The following is a 16,215-nucleotide window of genomic DNA, read 5'->3' as shown; positions in this document are numbered from 1 at the left end:
CATATTTTTTTACTTCAGCCATTAAATGGAATTTCTTAGATCAGTTTTCCCGAAAATAATCTCGCTGAACTACTTGAAGACATCAGTCAAAATATGTGGTTCATGCACGATAGCCTCAACATTGACCACCTCAATCTCCAGAGATAAATCCTTGTGATTTCTGTTTATGAGGTTACTTTTTTAGTCTATACGACACAGTTGATATCAACGATTTGAAGAATCGTATTCAAATAGCGTGTGAAATCATAAAAAATCATCAAAACGCAAATTTGTTTGTTGTTGCTGGAAGCGTGTTTTTTTTTAGATTTTTCGAACCATAATGCATGCATTAAACGAAAATAATTCAGGTTATATTCACTCATGTATACAACTTTGTTCTAACCCGAAGTAACGATGTATATCTAATATACAAATGATTAATGCTAAATTGATATTTGCAAAACTTAACAATGTATACCCTGAAGAATACAATTTTCTCTTTACGAGCTCACATTGCTTGTCAAAAGAACGATTCTAGTAACCTCAATAAACTAATAGTGAGTACGTATCTACCGGAAAAAAGATTTGTGTGAGAAACTTTCCATTCAAGAGGATTTATGCACTTTATTATAAAAAATTATGGTTATAACAATAATTAAAATAATGATTAACAGCAATTTTCGATAAGAAGCTTGTTTTCAGTTTTTTTCAGTTTTTATTTTGTTTGACCTTGAAACTAAATAGATAATCGGAATTTGACGTGACCAAACAAAGTTAGTGAGGTTAGTTAGTTAGGTTAGGTGTTAATAAATAAAAGGTTAAATTAGGTTAAATAAAAATATTTCCTGTTGTATAAGTTGGTAATGTGTTTTGTGCCAGAAGGTATTTCTTTTGTAGAAATTATCAAAGAAAATACGAAAAAATCAGAAATCACTCAACATACGATCGTCAACGCAGTTGAAACTTTGTTTGGTTAGGTTAGCGTTAACAATGGCGGTGTGTGACGTCAACACTCCCGTAGTCTACTGTTTTATATTCCCCGTATAAGTTTCTCGAATAGATTAGGCAACGAATATGAATTTAATAATAGATTTTGTTCGATGGAAAATTTATTATTAAAAAAAAAATATCTAGGAGGGAAAAAAATTATTCGAGACTACAGACACAAAGCTTATTATAGATGATTATTTTGCAAAACCAATCAGGTTTTTCAAACCCTATATAATTTGCATAATATGCTAATAATTTCAAGCTCTTGCCAAACTGAAATTAAAATCTGATTAATATAATAACCGGTCTTGAATGAATGGAATTCAAGAACAAGTTCAATTATTGCTAAAATGTACAGCATTGGTGTGAGGAAGTAGATGGCCTTTAATTATATTTTTCCGGATCCTTGACATTTCTGTTGTAAATCTTTTATACGGGTCACAACGAGGTAAAACTATCTGTATATGGCAAAATAATTATAGTAAAATCATGAAAATTTCTACGTTTGGGTTTTCGGATACGATCTTTTTGACTAAAATATTCCGATTCTAACGGAAGTAGACTGTAACTTTGTTATTTTGAAAAGTACATCCTGTATATCAATACATTTTTGAAAATTTTAGTATACTTTCATCTAAAAACTTTTTTCGAAAAATGTATACTTTTCGAGTAATTAATTTTTTTGGAAAAAATTAAACCGTTGTAGACCATTACAAATTATTTTTTTACGAGAATACCCATAAAGATATGAAAATGATTTCCATACGTTTGCTTTTAGCAATATCAGACGTATTTGAATATATGTTGAAAATTTTTTCATTTTATACAGGGTGTGTATGAAAAGTTTTCAAAGTTTAACTTTATAAATAACAAATTTATTTATTTTTTTAAATAGAACCACCCGGTTTTTTCCATTTTAATACATTCAGGGGTAAAAAATAAGGCAAATTCATGTATACTTCTATACCTAACCTTACCGTTATCCAGATATTAAATGTTTTCTGTATATTTTTATAGATGCAGATGTGGTCTAAATTTTATTTTGACCCTTTGATACCTGCAGGGAATCAGGGAGACAAGTTTTAAAAACTTTAATAATGTTATCCAAATTGTGTTATGTATGAGGGCGATGACTTTGAAGGAAAATAAACATAATTTATTTCTATCTTCTGTTTTCTTTATTTTTCAATACTGTTCACCTACACACCTCGTATATTATAATTTGTAGCGTAACTCTTTGACACCAGAGTATCAAATATTCGCATTATTGCAGTGAAAGTTTCAATAAAACGAGATGTTAAGAAACCTAAAAACACAATTAGAGCCTATTTTGTGATGATTTAAAGAGGCATCAGATATAAGAAAAATGGTTTTTTAAACGAATTACTTTCTTTTAAATTTACTTGCAATACTTGATCGTGTCATTAAGATAAATGTCAACTGAAAATAAGGAGATACATAATTTTTTTTGAGTGAAATTTTCTAATTATTACATAATTTTTTTGTTTATATTTTTAGACCAGGTATAAAAAATAATTGAGCAATCTAAATGACATCAATTTATAATTGTAAGCAATTTAATTAATTTGAATATAATAAGCTGTCGGTCAATTCCTATTTTCTTGGAATATAATTTTAAATCAGATTATTCACTGGGACAAGATCAAGAAACATGAATAGTCATAATTTAATGTAATATTTAACTTGAAACATCGCTTAGTAAGTCGTGTGACCAAGAAAATGTTAAAAATTGATTTTATATATCAATGTAATCTACTTCAAAACCAATACGATCATTCCAACGCTTCTATAACTTCTCGATGCCGTGCTTACAGAGGAATTTGTCTTTTGCCTCAAAATAGACTTCAGTCTCATTAGAGAATAGCCAGTAGTTACTGGGAGCTAGATCTGGACTATACGGTGGATGAGGAAGCGATTCGTTCAATTTAACCATCGTTGGCATCGACTTGTAAATCGGTGCAGTGTCTTGGTGAAACAGTAATTTTTTCTTCTACATATGAGGCCGTTTTTCCTTGATTTTTGAATTCAAACGATCCAATAACTCTATGTAGTATTCGCTATTGATTGTTTCTCCCTTTTGGAGATACTGAAGCCATAACCTTTCCAGCTGACTGTTGTGCCTTTGGACGCTTCTGACGTGGTTCACCGGCTACATGTTTCATTCATTTTCACATATCAACGCAAAAAATATGATTTATTTAGTGTAAACATGCCCAAACGCTGCTCTGAATCATTTGAAGAAGTTTCGTGGACTTTTCTGATGTTTTAAAAACAGTAAACCAATAGTAAATGGTTCTTTTCGACGATGGAGTTTCTGGATAATACTTTTGAAGCCATTGCTGAGCTTGTACTGTATTTTTTTTTCATCAAGAAGAAATGATAAACACACACTAAATAGATTTGAATCTACTGTTTTGAAATTAACAAAAGTAGCTTCATTTAAATGACTGTCACTTTTTTCTGACTAATCGAAATATCATGAAATTTTTCACATAGTTTTTTGAAACTTGGTACTTCATAAATATCATATGGATTTGACAATGGCAGCACCATCTGTGTATCAGTCAAACGACTAATTGAGCGATGTTATAAAATACCAATAAATTCAGCTACATGTTAACGGGTGACCTGGTAAGAATAATGGAATAAAATTTATCGTCATATCAAACGTGTACAAAAGTTCAGACGTTTTCAATTTTCTTTAAGCCGTTAATAAAACAAAATTATTGTGCCACCAAAAGATTTGTACTTTCACCAATGAGCTCCGGTAGATCCTTATCTTGAAGCTCTTGTATCCTAGTTCACTTAACCATGTTTTCAATTATCGAAAGTGATAGTAATCACTTGGTTCTAAATCGGGACTGTAACTTGGATGGTCAAAGACTTCTCGTTTAAACTCTTTGACACGTTGTTTTGTCACTATAGGGTTTTGAATCGTGCATCGGAACCTCGCCAGATGACAGCACATCTCTTTATTTGCTTCGTATAGCTCACCGAATGCGATGTAAGTCTTTCTTTATTGTTGTTATTCCATGGAAGCAACGAGAAGCTATTATTTCCTTTTTGGTAAAACTCTATTTGATTTTTTATAGTGTTGCTATAGAAATGCATGGGTTTGACTGTTCCTTGGTATCTGGATTGTCGTCCAAGACTTTAATGTCAACTTTAGTAACAACAGTCTTCAAGAAATTGTTTTGGTAACTGTTATAACGTGTGTGAAAAACCTACAAACACCTTCCAGCACGCTAAATATTAGACCGCAAGCAGGCAAAAGCTAGAATCCAGGATCAATACACAAAAAGGGAATCACTTTTGGAGTCCGAATTAAATGCAAGCAACTTAGTACAGGTTATCTATGTCACGCTTGCTTAACATACAATTTTGGAACCCCAAAATGGACGAAAATATAACTAGATGTTGATCATCATCATGTCAATCCCGAAAAGAGAGTGTTTACGTCTTCTGTTTCAATATATCTTTTTTTTTTGTTAATTTGTTGAAAAAATTTCATAATTGGTATCTGCGTTTTTTTTAATATAAAAGTAATTGAGTCGATTACAGGGTTTTATGGTATGTCATAAAACATTAATTAAATAGGTATCAAAATGGTAAACACAAGATATATTTTTTGTATTGTAGTGTATGCATAAATTGTAGTGTAGTAATAAAACAGAAACTAATTTTACCATAGATTTCAGCGAGGTTCGACCATGAATGAAAATGATTCAAATTTCATTTCAAAAACAATCTTTATTCTAAGAAAAATTAGTTACCTACCATTCCAAAAATACGCATTTCCCATCCCGTACAAACGTCATTGGTGCAGTTAATATATTCTTGTTCTTAGATTTTGATATATTTCAAACTGCTTTTATGAGATGGTTTTGTATACGTAGATTCTTTAGGATTAATTATAAAACTGATGACCTACAAGACTCTTGCAGCAAAACCAAGACCAAGACCAGACTATGCAAGATCAAGATCAAATATGAGGCTGCAAGACTAAGACCAAGACTGGAATATGCAAGACCAAGACCACACATAATCAGAAACTAATTTTATCATAGATTTCAGCTAAATTCGACCATGAATGAAAATGATTTTAATTTCATTTCGAAAACAATCTTTATTCTAAGAAAAATTAGTTACCTACCATTCCAAAAATACGCATTCTCCATCCCGTACGAGCGTCATTGGTGCAGTTAATATATTGTTGTTCTTAGATTTTGATATATTTCAAACTGCTTTTATGAGATAGTTTTGTATACGTATCCTCCTTAGGATCCATTACAAAATGGATGACCTGCAAGACTCTTGCAGCAAGACCAAGACCAAGACCAGACTATGCAAGATCAAGATCAAATATGAGGCTGCAAGACCAAGACCAAGACTGGAATATGCAAGACCAAGACCACACATAATCAGAAACTAATTTTATCATAGATTTCAGTGAAATTCGACCATGAAGGAAAATGTTTTTAATTTCATTGAAAAAAGAATCTTTATTCTAAGAAAAATTAGTTACCTACCATTTTAAAAATACGCATTTCCCATCCCGTACAAACGTCATTGGTGCAGTTAATATATTCTTGTTCTTAGATTTTGATATATTTCAAACTGCTTTTATGAGATAGTTTTGTATACGTAGATTCTTTAGGATTAATTATAAAACTGATGACCTACAAGACTCTTGCAGCAAAACCAAGACCAAGACCAGACTATGCAAGATCAAGATCAAATATGAGGCTGCAAGACCAAGACCAAGATTGAAATATGCAAGACCAAGACCACACATAATCAGAAACTAATTTTATCATAGATTTCAGCTAAATTCGACCATGAATGAAAATGATTTTAATTTCATTTCGAAAACAATCTTTATTCTAAGAAAAATTAGTTACCTACCATTCCAAAAATACGCATTCTCCATCCCGTACGAGCGTCATTGGTGCAGTTAATATATTGTTGTTCCTAGATTTTGATATATTTCAAACTGCTTTTATGAGATAGTTTTGTATACGTATCCTCCTTAGGATCCATTACAAAATGGATGACCTGCAAGACTCTTGCAGCAAGACCAAGACCAAGACCAGACTATGCAAGATCAAGATCAAATATGAGGCTGCAAGACCAAGACCAAGACTGGAATATGCAAGACCAAGACCACACATAATCAGAAACTAATTTTATCATAGATTTCAGTGAAATTCGACCATGAAGGAAAATGTTTTTAATTTCATTGAAAAAAGAATCTTTATTCTAAGAAAAATTAGTTACCTACCATTTTAAAAATACGCATTTCCCATCCGGTACAAACGTCATTGGTGCAGTTAATATATTCTTGTTCTTAGATTTTGATATATTTCAAACTGCTTTTATGAGATAGTTTTGTATACGTAGATTCTTTAGGATTAATTATAAAACTGATGACCTACAAGACTCTTGCAGCAAAACCAAGACCAAGACCAGACTATGCAAGATCAAGATCAAATATGAGGCTGCAAGACCAAGACCAAGATTGAAATATGCAAGACCAAGACCACACATAATCAGAAACTAATTTTATCATAGATTTCAGCTAAATTCGACCATGAATGAAAATGATTTTAATTTCATTTCGAAAACAATCTTTATTCTAAGAAAAATTAGTTACCTACCATTCCAAAAATACGCATTCTCCATCCCGTACGAGCGTCATTGGTGCAGTTAATATATTGTTGTTCTTAGATTTTGATATATTTCAAACTGCTTTTATGAGATAGTTTTGTATACGTATCCTCCTTAGGATCCATTACAAAATGGATGACCTGCAAGACTCTTGCAGCAAGACCAAGACCAAGACCAGACTATGCAAGATCAAGATCAAATATGAGGCTGCAAGACCAAGACCAAGACTGGAATATGCAAGACCAAGACCACACATAATCAGAAACTAATTTTATCATAGATTTCAGTGAAATTCGACCATGAAGGAAAATGTTTTTAATTTCATTGAAAAAAGAATCTTTATTCTAAGAAAAATTAGTTACCTACCATTTTAAAAATACGCATTTCCCATCCCGTACAAACGTCATTGGTGCAGTTAATATATTCTTGTTCTTAGATTTTGATATATTTCAAACTGCTTTTATGAGATGGTTTTGTATACGTAGATTCTTTAGGATTAATTATAAAACTGATGACCTACAAGACTCTTGCAGCAAAACCAAGACCAAGACCAGACTATGCAAGATCAAGATCAAATATGAGGCTGCAAGACCAAGACCAAGATTGAAATATGCAAGACCAAGACCACACATAATCAGAAACTAATTTTATCATAGATTTCAGTGAAATTCGACCATGAAGGAAAATAGTTTTAATTTCATTGAAAAAAGAATCTTTATTCTAAGAAAAATTAGTTACCTACCATTCCAAAAATACGCATTCCCCATCCCGTACGAGCGTCATTGGTGCAGTTAATATATTGTTGTTCTTAGATTTTGATATATTTCAAACTGCTTTTATGAGATAGTTTTGTATACGTATCCTCCTTAGGATCCATTACAAAATGGATGACCTGCAAGACTCTTGCAGCAAAACCAAGACCAAGACCAGACTATACAAGAACAAGACCACATATGAGGCTACAAGACCAAGACTAAAACCGGACTATGCAAGACCAAGACCACATATGTGTCTTATTTCCATTTTACGTATTTACTTTTGTCCAATTACCTTCGGTAGCTCACCAGAAGGCTTATGTATGTTATTCTATCTGAAAAGTTTATCGAACATTGTCTTAAAACTTATAATTGTGTAGTTAAATCTTCCTGCTTCTTTAACTTCGATTTTTTTTTCAATTTTTATCCATTCTTATTACGTTTCTTTTTATGTACACAAATTTTACTTCAACGAACGTTTCATATTGCGGCCATCTTATCGATTGCGTTTTTGCATCAACGATATTTTCATAAACACCTCTAATTATATAAGGAAAAAAACATACCCATTATTAGTTATTACTTTCATTTTCCAGTTAAGAACAAAATATCTATTTGTTTTTTATAAGCAATTAACCATTTTATGACGCAAATAAGATTGTTTTAAGTTGATTTAATTTGATTTTTTATGAGTATGTATTACAAGATTTAAATTATTCGAATGTCACATTTATTAATAACTAAATATGTACAGTTTCTCCAAAAAAAAAGTTGTTTTCTATATTATTATGCGCAATTTACCTTTGGTCGTAAATAAGGAGATGTTTGTATGTATCTATCATCATAAAAGGTACCAGCAGTTTACGTTCTCGCAAATCTTACTGCCATTCAGTGACCTTTGATTCTAATAACTGGGTTTTGTAGAAAGTAAATATGAACAGACGGAATCCAACGTATGTGCCTTTTTCTACAAGTTTTGTATACGTAAATAACTCCATGTAATACTTTTAATTATCCTCAATACACTCACACTATTGTGAAATAATAATATAACAGTTATACGAAAAAACTATTGAAGCAAATCTAATGTACCTGTTGTTTTTTTTATACTAGTTATTATTATACTTAATATTAACCCAACCCATTGGATATAAATCAGTGCCGTTCTTCGATGTTTTTAATGACCAAATCGTACCTGGTGAGCAATTAAAATGGTCATATATCAATACCGGATCATACTACAGCTTCAGGACAAGAATTTTAGGTCCGCCACTAGAGGGCCTATTTGATAATATGAAATATCATTATTATTTGTTAATTTACACAATTGTGTGTGTTTTTGGTAGTATGGATGGCCTCAAACTAATGCTATTGGACTTTTTTTATATTGTTGTTGTTTGTTCCACGATTGCGTCCAATTTCTTGAATGATCAAAATATGGATGCCACTAATCAAAATTCCTTAAGTGAAAGGAAACAATTTTCTAACCTAAAATTTTATTTAATATTTTGTCACCGGTTGTAAAACTAAATAACAAAACTAGATAGAGTAAACAAGTTGTCAGTGGATTCTTTGCTTTAGCATGATGGACAAAAAAGAACCACCAGACGATGGTGAGCGACGCCCTGGCTGGATAGAGCTGTTTTCCCTTAAATATGAGTTTAACTTTAAAATTAGACGAGAAAATATACAAAAAGTAGTTGAGAATGGATGAATGGTTTAAGACAAATTGCATGCAATTTCTTGCAAGGTCAAAATATTGCATAGACAAATAAAGCAAGTCGCTTGTCATTGCATCGAGGTTGTCAGTATTAAAAATTTCATAAATAAAATTGATCAAATTCTTATTTTATTCAATATGTTGTGACCGTTTTAAAAATAAAAATAACAAATCTAAAAAAGGCAAACAAAAAATCACTAGCGATAATTATATCTGCTGCAGCCTTATTTTTGGAATCTGATTTGCTGCTAAACCAAAAGTAACTAAATTTCTCCCTAGAATTACATCTAGCACGAGAGACGTAATTACAAGCAATAAAACAGACACCAAACTGATAATTTTGCAAGGTATGAAACAATCAGCTGGACTTCATTTGCGCATGTTTTTGATCAAGAAATATTGCTTCTTGCATTCATTGCACGTTGTCTTTTAGCATATTCAGCGGCCTTAAGATGTATGTAAACTCCTAAAATTTTTTTTGCTATTGTTTTCTTTGAAGCTCTTTCTGACGGTCGTTCTTAGTTGCCCACCTGGTATAAAATATGCATAACAAACTGAAAGACACGAACTGAGAAGCGTATCAATGGAAATCCTTAAATATAATATAAATAATAATTAGTAGTGAGATTGAAATAGGTATTACAGAATATTATTCAAAATACTGCCTTACAACATCGATATGAAGATTTTTTTGTGTTGTAATGGTTTTAAATTTGATAATTTAACCTCAAACTAGGTATGTTATCTTTCCCAATAGTATTTATTAGCTATGTATTACGTAATTCGGTTAAGTCCTTCAGTAATTGAAGAAATTTTGGTTTATAACTTATATATGAGAGATAGGTTAAAAAAGCGTCCAGCTGTATTAAATAAATAATAGTACAAAAGCCTTCTAGGTGCTGGTATAATCAAAACGAATGGTATGAATGTACAATAAAAATTATATTTCGGGTTTCCTTTTAACACATTTCGACGAAACCTTTTAGCTACTGAAAAAATATTGGTGTATATCTGTTTGCCTTTTTACACGCGTCAGTGACAACTTTTACACAAAGCTGCAACCAGCTGCTTCGATCTATTCCAGTAGACAACTCAGTCAAGTTGTTTTGAAAAATGTCTCGAATTGAGTTAAAAAATTTTTGACTAAAGAAAGATTAACACCAACACCAATCAAAACAGAATTGAGGGACGTTGTTTATGATGCCTGGTGTCCATTATTGTATTGTTTTGATGGGACGAGAGTCATTAGAAAATGACCCACACATTAGATTTAGAAGAAATTGTTCTGGTGCTTAAAAACAAGAGAAATTGCAGTACAGACTGGCATTTCCAGATCAGGTGTTCTAAGGATTCTCCATGAGTTTTTAAATATGGTAAAAAGTAGTGGTGGGTGCCTCGAATTCTTAGCGCAGTACGAAAGCTGTTTCGAGTGTAATATAATCAATTGTAACCAATAATGAAAGTATGGTCTATTACTATGATCTGACACCCAATAGAGAATCCATGGAGTAGCATCGGAGAAGAGGGACCGTTTCAAAAAGGAGCTGCGAAGCTATCGTTGACTTTCCATATAGGAGATTTGACTCATGAACCGTATTACGAACTTATTGTCGATATTTTAGATGCCCTTTTTTAGTAACACCGCCATGTTTAAGGTACATACATTTAGTTATATTTCGAAAATATGAAAGTTCACAAACTAAAAGGTATATTATTATCGATTTCATTGGAAATATATCGTTCTGTCAAGTTTAAAAGTTGCACGCACCAATTTTTTTACAATGTTACCGTGATCTAATTTTACATTTCTACTTAAAACATCATTGTTTTAGACATAAAAGAAGTAAGGAATTAAACGGTGTGTTTCAAAAGTACCGGTATTTGGTAGATTATATATTTTTTTGTTTATATAGTTAGTAGGTATAATAGAAAAAAGATATCAATCAAACCGAGCTCTTAAAAAAACTGCCGATAACCAATATAATTTTAGGAACTTTCCAATCAAAGTTCATTGATTGGGATCATTGTTTCATATATATCAGGTTCTTCGATATTAAGTTATTGATGTGACGTCAATAAACTGGAATTCTTAAACAAGTTTTAAGAATGAATTCTGCAAGTTTTCAATGCCAAAATTGTAATTGAATTATAAAAATATTTCTTATAAAAAATTCATCATTTTACAGTTAGTAGTAGTTCCTAAATTTCAATATAGAGTGATTTGATTTTATTTAAACAATGAAAAAGTATTTGGTTGCAGAAATAAGAAAACACGTAAACTAAACAATGGAAAACAATTGTACTGGCTAGTAGCGTCTTACGAAAGAATAATCGAACCATCTAATAGCTAGTTCCCTCCAAAATTCGTTCGTAGCGTATGAGTTTCATCCCTTAAAGCAAATAATTAGACATTAGAGTCGAAACGACCTCAAACTTTAAATTGGGGAGATCTTTCACTTGCTCCTATTAGTATTGTCTTCAGTTTTTATTAGATATCGAAAATTTTCATGATTACTAATTAAGAAAAACACTTTTTTGCCCAAAACTCGATTTTATTCATCAATGTAATCTCCTTCACGAGTAATACAATCATTCCAACGCCTCTCCAACTTCTCGATGTCGTACGCTTGTACAAGGATTTATATTTTGCCTCAAAATAGACTTCAGTCTCATCAGAGAATAGCCAGTAGTCACCGGGAGCCAGATCTGGACTATACGGTGGATGAGGAAGCAATTCGTTCAATTTAACCATCGTTGGCATCGACTTGTAAATCTGTGCAGTGTCTTAGTGAAACTGGTTTTTTCCTCTTTTTTCTTGATTTTTGCATTCAAATGATCCAATAACTCTATATAGTTTTCTCAATTGATTGTCTCTTCCTTTTGGAGACAGTCGATGAACGATATTCCATGCGCATCCCAAATTCTGAAGTTATAACATTCCCAGCTGACTGTTGTGCATTTGGACTCTTCGGACATGGTTCATCGGCTGCAGTCGATTCAGATGATGATCGTTTTGATTCCGGAGTGAAGTGATGGTTCCATTGTCACATATTGACTCAAAATATCTGATTTATTACGTGTAAACACTGCTCTGATTCATTAACATGTTGTTTTTGGTCGACTGTGAGTAAACGCGGCACCTACTTAGAAAAATGTTCATGCATAATTGTAAACGCACTGCCTTCTGATATCTTTACGGCCTCATCTATCTCACGCAGTTTCAATTTACGATTAGATTGAACCACTTAGTGGACGTTTTTGGTGATTTTTGGAGTAACCACCTCAATTGGAAGACCAGAACGTTCACCATTATCGGTGTCTGTACGACCACGTTTAAAATCAGCAAACCAATAATAAATAATTCTTTTCGATGATGGAGAGTTTTGAAGCCATTGCTGAGCTTGTACAGTATTTTTGTTATCGAGAAATTGTTTTGAATTCATTTATCTCAGACTAATCTAAATGTCATGAAATTTTACACTTTTGTGAAAGTTGGTACTTCATAAACGTCATATGGTTTTGACAATGGCAGCGCCATCTGTGTGTCAGTCAAACGACTTATTGAATGACGTTTCAGCTGCTATTTCAAACCTAAATTTTTATTCATTTATTAATATCGTCCTCATAGGCGAGAACAAAATCTGTTCGAATTGGACATTATACAACTATATAACAAACACCAGGAATTTGATTACCAATGTATTAGAACCAAAATTCTTTTGTCTTGATTTGTGAAAACACGTGAATCATATAGGAACTATCCATATTTGAAAAAAAAAGAAGAATCATAAAGCCGATTCTAATAAAGCTAATGCTTCCTTATGCGCATGCGTATATGTCAGATATGTCACAATTAAAGTCGATTATGGTTAAATCGCTGTTCCGATAATTCCTTATGAGATTGTAATATATTCACTTTGAATTTAGGAAGACTATATCATGGATATCCATAATGGAGATTTAAAATATCTAATTTTTCATTCGCAATAATAATTACGGAGAAAATGATTTTAGGACCTCACTTAATAAATAAAAAAGAAATCCAGCTGTTTCTATAGATACAAAGCAACGCGGTTTTTTACGTTTAGTCATTCCGTTAGTTCAATCAATTAGCACAATACATATTTAAAAAAAAATTGTTAACATTAATTTTTATTCAAATGTTTATAATTCTATTAGGACAAAGTACGTGGAAAATATACAATTATATATGCTTATAAGGAATACATATATCCGGGAATTTAAAGTGTTATAAATTTGTATCTAATAATTTCGTGTCATACAATTAATTTCACAGTCCAATTGACTATTGCCTTTATTAAAATTACTTTTCAGTGTTTTATTTACCATAAAAATAAATATCAATTATATGAAAATACTCGATTTCAATAATATCCTCAAATATATTAGCCATTAACTGATTTATGATTTATAAAGTGAATTATGATTTACAGCATAAATTTATTAAATAATTTCAACAATCAAAATATTTCTCAATTAATTTAGTATACAGATATCCTTAGATTTCATTTTCAATAGACTGCTTGTCAATTTAAGTGGGTAATATATAAACTGAATTGCCACACTGTTGTAAAACGTAAATTTCTAATAAATCACTGAAGAGTCCTTCGGTGTATAAGAGGTTGCCTAATAACTGCCATTATGAATGTTTCTTATAGTTGTCAATTTCTAAATTGAAATATCTCAACAACAAAAGTCGTAATAAATAAATTTATTCTTTGTTAAATATTATAGAAATGATTATTTTAAAATAACTTGAAAAGAATCAGTATTTAAATTGATATGCTTGTTAAAATGTTTGTTTTAATTAAAAACGTTATGAGAACAATAAATATTATGGTTTTATTAACGGTTATTATAATTTTCAAGGATTTGTTTGGTATTTTTAATTCTAGAAATAGATTAATGAAATATTTTCTTGAAATTCAAAGTTTTATAACTTGTTTCAGACAAAATGTCAAAATTAAAACCGAAATATGATTTCGTAAAATATTATTAACATCTACGAGGTATGGTTATTAAATAACGAGACTGCGCGTCTAGAGGGCGCCCTAAACGGGTGGAGAAAAAAACGAGTGCGTTGGGTATCTAGATATCTATGCACGTCTCAAAACACTTTTCCGTCACTATTATAGTATTTGTGCAGTAGCGGTTTGAAACGAACTTGTTTTTTTCTCGTGGAGCAACGTATCAATCTCAAATTTCTCGTTAAATTGAAAAAAAAACTCCTACTGAGTGCTATAAATTGTTGCAAGAGGCCTATGAGAACAATTCTCTATCTCGTGCGCGTGTTTTTGAGTGATGTAAGCGCTTTAGTGAAAGCCGAGAGAGTCCTGAAGATGACCAGCGCCCAGGATGATTGCCGAAGCTATAAACGCCGATAAAGAAACGGTTAGAAAAATTTTACACATGACAAAAGCCTGTGCGAAGCTGGTGCCAAAAAATCTGACTCCTAACCAAATGCTCTTGCATCGACGAGTCATGCTCAGATTTCCTTAAAAGGATAGAAAAAGATCTGCTTTGAAAGGGACCTGATTTGAGTCAATGGAAGCGGTAAAGCAAAAAACGGCAGAGCTTCTAAAGGCGCTCACCAAAAAGGATTTCCAGCACTGCTTCGATCAATGGATAAACGTATGGAAAGGTGTTAATGTTTGCTTGTAAATAATTGAAAGAAATTATATACAAATATTTTTTCATTAACCGATTTTTTGGCTTTCAATTTTTCCATAGTAACCCTATAATTCACAATAGACTGACTTAACACAGCTCCTTGTAAGCTGCAGCCGAACTGAACTGTTAAGAAGTCACTATTTGGACCCCCTTAATATATGGAAAAGTTCAGAATCATATTTTTGGTGAAATTTTTTGGGAAGAGATTCTTAGAATTAAAATAAAACAAAATGTCTAACTTTTATAGGCAAATACTTATAGATCTTACGATAAGACTATGTTATCTTCAAAACACAGGTCTTTTGACCAGTCCAAACCTTTTTCTATTGTGCTTATGGTTCTAGAAGACCAGTAAAAGCACGAAAACTTGTATTAGCTCCGGTTTATGAAAATTTTAGGAAATATTCAGATTAATCTGTAATACATTTCGCTCTAGTCACCTAACGAGTTCGAAATACACTTTTCAATGAGGTGTGTACACTTTTCTTTCTACGATCACGTAAAAAATTCTTCAATAAACGTATTTTTTAAGTGAGAAAGTCAATTAAACAAAAGTATATAAACTTTTATGTTAGTAAAATCAAGCCAGTCATTAAGAATGTTTTTCTTCACTATGGAGAATAAATTTTCATTCAACTACTTTATATATTATTAGTTTCAACGTTTAAATTATCTTGCGGTTTGCACACAAATCACAACAAAATTTAAATTTTCATTGTACACACTATATAACCTCAAAAAATCTACTTTTTCAGTCTTCTTAAATTTGGCCTTTTGCCTTTTGGCACCCAGCCAGATTCATATTGTATTCGCGTATTCCCTCTATCGTTCGAGACCATATATAACATAAGAAAAAGAAGCATTTTAATACATTTTGTTATTTTTTAGTACACGTGTGAAATAAATTACTTTCTTAGGTAAAAATGAGTGTGCAATTTATCATTTTCATAAGTGGTTGTAGGAAAAAATATTTAAAACGACCATTTTGCATTAGAAATAAGATTTTCGTGAAAATTTTTCCTAATTGGGGCATGCTTTAACTATTTTTCATATACTGAATGTCTAGTATAGAGAATAATTTTTCACGTAAATTTCAAATTTGTTTTTAATATTTGTATTGTAGCACCTTTGATAAAATATTACGCCTTCGAAGTTAATTAGTTTGGAAACATTCCAATTATTTCATATAATTTCATTATTTAACTTGCTCTAGTTGCATTATTTATATGTTCTAATTACTTTTGGCGTTGAATACAATCATAATACCGTTTCATTCAATAGTATTATCTTGTATCTTAGTTTTAGATATCATTAAATTATCCGTCATTACAATTTTATACATTAATTCATTTTAGATGACTAATCAGTGAGAGTACGTTTACTCTGTTATAC

The 16,215-nt window shown here is 31.4% G+C and overlaps 1 protein-coding gene across 2 annotated transcripts in view; it reads right to left on the bottom strand.

The window, feature by feature from the left end:
- LOC130900667 (scavenger receptor class B member 1) overlaps nucleotides 1–16,215 on the bottom strand; it is a 100,455-nt gene that overhangs the window by 15,303 nt on the left and 68,937 nt on the right. The window lies entirely within an intron of this gene.

This window comes from Diorhabda carinulata, chromosome X (assembly GCF_026250575.1).
Source record: "Diorhabda carinulata isolate Delta chromosome X, icDioCari1.1, whole genome shotgun sequence".
Taxonomy (NCBI): domain Eukaryota; kingdom Metazoa; phylum Arthropoda; class Insecta; order Coleoptera; family Chrysomelidae; genus Diorhabda; species Diorhabda carinulata.
The sequence above is the reverse complement of the archived record's forward strand: the minus strand, read 5'-3'. Positions and strand labels throughout refer to the sequence as shown.